Raw genomic sequence first — 7,120 nt, forward strand, 5'->3', positions numbered from 1 at the left:
GGCCTGGAATCGTCATTAATTCCTGGGAACCCAAAAAGCCAGAAGGGGCTTATGGTGGTCAGATGATAAATGGAATTTTGACTCATGTCTAAATCGCAGTGAGCCAAGCAAGACCATTGACCCTTCCTGTGGTTTTTCCCTGGGTTTTTGAATGAATGCTTGGCCAGTGACAGAATCCTCACACTGGCTGTCAGAACCGTGGACTAAAGGCTCTTATGGTATGAAGGACCGCAAGGAAGGATCCCAGAACTTTGGCTCCCTGTGCAGATAGTAACGTAAAAGCAGTGTTGCACACTTGGGGAAGCTGCAGGGATGATGCTACTTATGTTTTCTTTTCTTCTTCTTTCTTTTTTTTGAGGGGGGAGGGGCAGAGGGAGAGAGAGAATCTCAAGCAGGCTCCCACTGAGTGTGGAGCCCAACACGGGAATCAGTCCCACAACCCATGACATCACAACCTGAGCCAAAATCGCCAGTCGTGGGCACTCAACTGACTGAGCCACCCAGGCGGCCCCATGACTGGTGTTTTTATAAGAGGAAAATGTCATGTGAAAACAGACACACAGGGAGGACACTATGTTCTGGCAGAGGCAGAGATCACAGGGATGTGTCTATAAGCCAAGGAACACCAAGGATTGCTGGGAACCACTGGAAGCCGGCAGAAAGGCTTGGGATGGATCCTCCCCTTGACTGTTTGAGAGAGTATGGCCCTGCGACACCTTGGTTTCAGACTTCCACCCTCTAGAACTGTAAGAAAATACATTTCTGTCGTTTTAAGCCATTCGTGTTCGCGGTCATCTGTTACAGCAGCCCTAGGGGACAAATACAGGAGGCAGCATATATCACACGTGAGTGTGTGACTCTGACCCATTCACTGAGCTTTGAGTGGGGTCCATGGAGGGGCAGTGCAAATGGCTCCACCAGACCCAAGAGGTCGAACAACAGTCGAAGTATCTATGGCAGATCGGAACCACTGGGCAGCCCTAAGGGAGAGTCACAGCACACACGTACAAGCTTTGGGAACAGTTCCATGCCTTCGTCTGCAGAGAACGCCTTTCCTTTTGACTTAGCCCCAAGCTTACGATTAGACGTTGGTAAAGACCACGGGACATCAAGTGGCCGTGTGATCTGAGGTGCCCATTAGATACTGGGTATTATCTGACCCTCCAAGTTATAAGGCAGACAACATCTTGAAATATTGGGGTTCATCTTACAGGATGCTTTGAAGACGCAGCTGGAATAGACAGATCTAGAAATCAAAGGGTGGAAGTGTAAGTAGCTCCTATCATAATTACATCTAATAATCTATTCATACATTTTTTGCTTCCTGTTCCTGCAACTCTAGGCTCTGCCAGTTTAAAGGTCATGATTCCTGGGAGAGGAATGCTTCCACCGTGGCCACAAGGTTGAGTTCATTGATGTGGAAGCTGACACTGCCTGGTCATTTGGGGCTCCCTCATGGCACTGAACCAACAGGCAAAGGAAGTAGTTACTCTACTAGCTGGAATGATCGAGTCTGATAACCAAGGAAAAATAGGGTCACTATTATACAATGAGGTCAGAAGTATGTCTAGAATCTGGGCTGTTCGGGGCACCTGGGTGGCGCAGTTGTTAAGCATCTGCCTTCAGCTCAGGGCGTGATCCCGGCGTCCTGGGATCGAGCCCCACATCAGGCTCCTCTGCTATGAGCCTGCTTCTTCCTCTCCCACTTCCCCTGCTTGTGTTCCCTCTCTCGCTGGCTGTCTCTCTCTCTGTCAGATAAATAAATAAAATCTTAAAAAAAAAAAAGAATCTGGGCTGTTCTCTGGGGTGTCTCTTAGTATTTTTACATGCCCAAGTAAAAGTTAATGGAAAACAACACCATAACAACACAAGGTAGGACCCCTGAGAATTCATATCCTTTGGGAATTGAATAAAGTCTTACTCCATCAAAAGAGAATTCAGTCAACTGAGGTGCTAGCTCGAGGCAAAGGGAACATGGAATGGAGAAGGGAAGAAAGAAGTGATTGACATCGCTTATGGTGAATTACAAAAACAAGCATGTATTAGGTACATTTTCTTGCTTGTGTCTTAGGTGCAGACACACTCACATGCACACAGTCTGTTTTTCGAGGGCTGTCATAGCAAAGCTGCAGGCTGGGTGGCTTAAAACAATAGAAATCTATTCTCTCACCGTCCGGGAGGTGGAAGTCGGAAATCAAGGTGTGGGCAGGATCATAGCCTCTCGAAGGCTCTAGGGAAGGAACCCTTCTTGTCTCTTCCAGCTTGTGGTGGCTGCCGGTAGTTCTTGGTGTCCCTTGGGCTGTAGACACATCACTTTAATCTCTGCCTCCGCCCCCCGAACGTATTCTCCCCAAGTCTGTATCTTCACGAGACAGTTTTCTCTTCTCGTAAGAACACGTCATATTAGATTGGATCCCATTCTAATAATCTCACATTAATTTGAAAACATTTGTAAAGACCATATTTCTAAATGAGGTCCCATTCTAAGATACTGGGGGTAGGACTTTTAACCTGTCTCTTCGGGAGACAACTCTACTCATACGACACAGACACGCATCCCACACATGCATACATATAAAGAAATATATATATGTCTTTCCCCCTCTTTCTTCAACTGCCCTTTTTAGTTTAAATATATTGTGATGGGTTGTTAATACTACAGGTTAGTCTGTAGATTACAGAAGAGTCAGCTGGACCTGTGATTGCCTCTAGGAGTAATTAACGTCATTTAGAGATGGCTGTAGGGACTCCGTGTGTCCCCTTTTGGGGAAAGGGTGAGAGTGTCTTCACTGAAGCATAGCTTTATCTGTGTTGTTAAGCAGAAACATAAGGCTGTTCTGTTGTCACACAGAAGTGCAAATACAGGTAGAGCGGTGGATATGGGTGCTGCGTAGGGGAAACGGTGGATCGTGCGGATCGTCATTGTCTTTGAGCCGCTCTTCCACCCTTCTATATTTCGCTCGGACTTGGTGGAGCCGGAACTCTTCTGCGTTTCTCAGGTCACTTGGCTTCCTGCGCTCTTCTGCCAGCAGGGGGCGCTAGAGGAAGACCCGCGAGCCAGAGCTGGGACGTGGACCGCGCACTTGTTGGGCCCCGTCTGCTCTGCACCAGCAACCCGCACATCACCCCGGGCAGCAGTAGTTACCTTCAGCCTCCAGCTTGTTTTGGGAGTCCCAGTTCCGGCCTCTGCACAGCCCCTTGGTATATGCGCCCCAGTGACGCAGCATCTCTCCTTGGAGGTCTGGGCCCCAGTTCTGGGAGGCCCCTCCTCTGAGCTGTTGAGAGGGTAGCACAGCTGGAGACGCCTCTCCTCAGATGTCAGACCCTCACTTCCAAGAGGCACCCCCACCCCAAGCTTCTCGGATCTTCTTTTGCTCTTTCGGCCCTTCCAATGGGCATTGGTTTCTGGAGTAACACATCAGTCTGTGGGACCTCAGTGTCCCATGCTTGCTTTTCTAGCCCCTGTTTCATCAACATCCTCTCTTGCATTCTCTCTCTTAAAATAACTAGTGAGGTATCTGTTTTCTTTGCTGGACCCTGATAGGGATAATTTCTAGACAAGGTGCGGGAGGAGATATCAACTTTGTTGTTTGAAAATCAGACGTCAAGGACCCCGATTTATAAATTTTTGCGTACCCACAGGATGGAATGAGGACCCCAACACATAATCAGTAAATGGCGGAATAATGAACGAATCAACGTGCCCATAAAAGATATCCATGTCCGGGGGCGCCTGGGCGGCTCAGCTGGTTGGGCATCCTGATTTTGGCTCAGGTCATGACCTTGGGGTCTTGAGATCGAACCCCTCGTCTGGCTCCCGACTTAGCCAGGGGTCTGCTTGGGATTCTCTCTCTCCCTCTCTCTCTGCCCCTCCCCACCACCCTGGCGCGTTCTCTTTCTCAAATAATAAATAAATAAATATTAAAAAAAAAAAGATTCATGGGCGTCTGGGTGGCGCAGTCGTTAAGCGTCTGCCTTCGGCTCAGGGCGTAATCCCGGCGTTCTGGAATCGAGCCCCACATCAGGCTCCTCTGCTGGAAGCCTGCTTCTTCCTCTCCCACTCCCCCTGCTTGTGCTCCCTCTCTCGCTGGCTGTCTCTCTCTCTGTCAAATAAATAAATAAAATCTTTAAAAAAAAAAAAGATTCATGTCGGAAACTGTGGAGGTTGTGAATGTTTCCTTATACAGGGGGAAATGGGGGGGGGTCTTTGCAGATGTGATGATTAAAGATTTTGAACTGGGGAGGTTATCCTAGATTATCGGGGTTGCTCTAAATGCAAACACATGTATTCTTATAAGAGGGATGCAAAGGATGATTTGGCAGAGAGAGGACAAGGTGACGCACAGATTGAGCAAAGGCAGATTTTAAGAGGCTCGCCTGGAAGATTGGAGTGATCAGCCAAGGACAGCCGCAGCCCCTGGCAGCCGGCAGGGACATGGAACAGAGGCCCGCTAGAGCCGCCGGAACTGAAGGAGAGTGAGTTTCTGACGTTTTACACCATCCGGTTGTGGAAATTTGTTACAGCAGGAAACAAATCCGCGAGTGTTGGATTGGATCCGATTGTTCTTTGGGGCACAGAATGCAAAAAGCCAGTGCCAAGGCATTTAAAGCCAGAGCGAAAGAAGACTGAGAAACAGAGAGCCACAGAATGAGGTGGGAGAAGACTTTCCTAAGGAAAATAGTTCTTCCGCTGTCACATCCAAGTGGCTTAGTCAGACAGGTCAGTGTCCCGTCTGTTTTGGTTCCATGTGGACCCCTCACTTTCAACTCTCTGATTTGTTTCATATTCTCACCCACCTCCTCCCTCAAAGGATTTGAAGGGGTTTATAGTAAAAGACAGCTCTAAATAAATGTAAAATGAGAAGAACTGAAGTCACATTATAGGAGCCATTCATTCATTCATTCTTCATTCTTGGACTCATTTAAAATAATCTACACACCAAATTAATCTTCCCAGCACTGTGCTTGATTTGATAAAGGTGCTCCTTATGAGGCAGGATCAAGATAGATAGAAATTATGGGGCGCCTGGGTAGCGCAGTCGTTAAGCGTCTGCCTTCGGCTCAGTGCGTGATCCCGGCGTGCCGGGATCGAGTCCCACATCGGGCTCCTCCGCTGGGAGCCTGCTTCTTCCTCTCCCACTTCCCCTGCTTGCATTCCCTCTCTCACTGGCTGTCTCTCTATCAAATGAATAAATAAAATCTTAAATAAATAAATAAATAAATAAATAAATAGATGGAAATTATGAAACTAGAATGAATCTAAGCAGCTTGGTGTTTGGGCTCAGCATGGCTAAGAAACAGGGTTATAGGCCAAACATTGGCCTGCCCGTGTTCTAGTCTGCACTCTGCTGCTTGCCTGGCTACTGGGCCTCAGTTTCCTCCAATAGCCTGACCTGAATGACTTTATGGAAGAAGGCTGGCTGTTCACCTGCTTAGTACTCTTAAATAACACGCAGAGAAATTTCTGTTGTGTAAGCCTTATGTATTTCGGGGTCTGTTTGTAGTAGCTGCTGGCTTGTCTTATTAATACAACGTTCTCGGGCAATAGATTCATCAGTCACTGGGGATAGGATGCACTGTCGATGGGGCCTGTAATAAGGGGATTTAAGAAATATATATTTGATCTTCCTCCTGTTTCTTCTTCCTCCTTCCTCCTGTTCCAAGGGCTCCCAACACCCTTGGAATTTCCTAAGAGGCAAGAGCAATAAGAACATCATTTGTTATAATATTTAGTCTTCTGTCCTTGGTCCCCTGAAACAGCTCCAGAGCCATAAAGGCAAAAGGAGTGTTATTCATAACAACCCCCTTCAATCACACCTGACTTTATGTTAAGGAGGTGACTTTTGGAAAGCCCCTAAGGATGGGGGACTGGTTGCCAGGGGAGCCAACCACTGATTAGAGGATTGGAACTTTCAGTCTCACCCCCCGGACCTTGGGGGAGGGGGAGGGGCTAGGGGCTAGAGATTGAGGTCAATCACCAATGGCTGGCCAGTGATTTAATCAATCACGTCTCTGTAATGTAGCCTCCATAAAAACCCCAGAGGATGGGGGTTCAGAGAGCTTCCAGGTTGGTGAGTCCTTTGGAAGTGCTGGAAGAGAGGTGCTCTAAGAGGCCATGGAAACTCCACACCTCTTCCCACGCGCCCTACCCTATGCATCTCTCCCATCTGGCTGTTCCTGAGTTACATCCTTTTATAATAAACTGGTCATCTAGCAAGTATATGTTTTCCCGAGTTCTATGGGCCACTCTAGCCAATTCATCGAAACTGAGGGGGGAGTGGTCATGGGAACTTCCGGTTTATAGTACATTGGTCAGAACACAAATGACACCCCGGACTTCCGGTTGGTGTGTGACGTTGGGGTGGGGGGTAGTCTTGTAGCCTGAGCCCTTAACCTGGAGGATCTGATGCTATATCTAGGGAGACAGTGTTGGAATTGAGTTAAATTACAGGACACCCAGCTGCTGTCACAGAATTGCTTGATGTGTGGAAAACACCCACACGTCTGCTGTCAGAAGCGGTGTTGTAGCAGTGTGTGAGTAGCAGAAGAAACACAGGAGGAAGTGAGTTTTTCCTTTACATTGAGTCATTTTGGCTTAGAGCAGGGCTAGGCAATCCTCTGAGCCAAATCTAGCCTACCATCTGTTTTTGTTGTTGTTTCTTTACTTTTCTTTTAAAATTTACTTATTTACTTTTTTAGTAATCTCTATGCTCAATGTGGGGCTCGAACTCATGACCCCAAGAGCAAGAGTCACATGCTCTTCCGACTGAGCCAGCCAGGTGCCCCCCACCTTTTAAATTAAATTGTATTTTTGAATAGATATTATAAGTGCATGGTAGAACATTCAAAAGGTAAAAATAAATATACCTTTGAAAGTAATTTCCTCTTTTCCCATCCCCAGCTACTCAGTTTCCCTCCTTAGATGCAGCCACTGTTGCCGGGGGACTCTCGTCGTCTGCTAGAGATGTTGAGATTTTGTGCATCTAAGTGTGTATTGCCTAATCCAAGGTCATTGCGATTCACCTATACGTTTTCTTCTATAACTCAGTTCCATGGTTTTAGCTGTCACGTTTAGTTCTTTGATCCATTTTGAGTTAATTTTTTTTTTAAAGATTTTATT

This window comes from Ursus arctos, unplaced genomic scaffold (genome assembly GCF_023065955.2).
Source record: "Ursus arctos isolate Adak ecotype North America unplaced genomic scaffold, UrsArc2.0 scaffold_31, whole genome shotgun sequence".
NCBI classification, from domain to species: Eukaryota; Metazoa; Chordata; class Mammalia; order Carnivora; family Ursidae; genus Ursus; species Ursus arctos.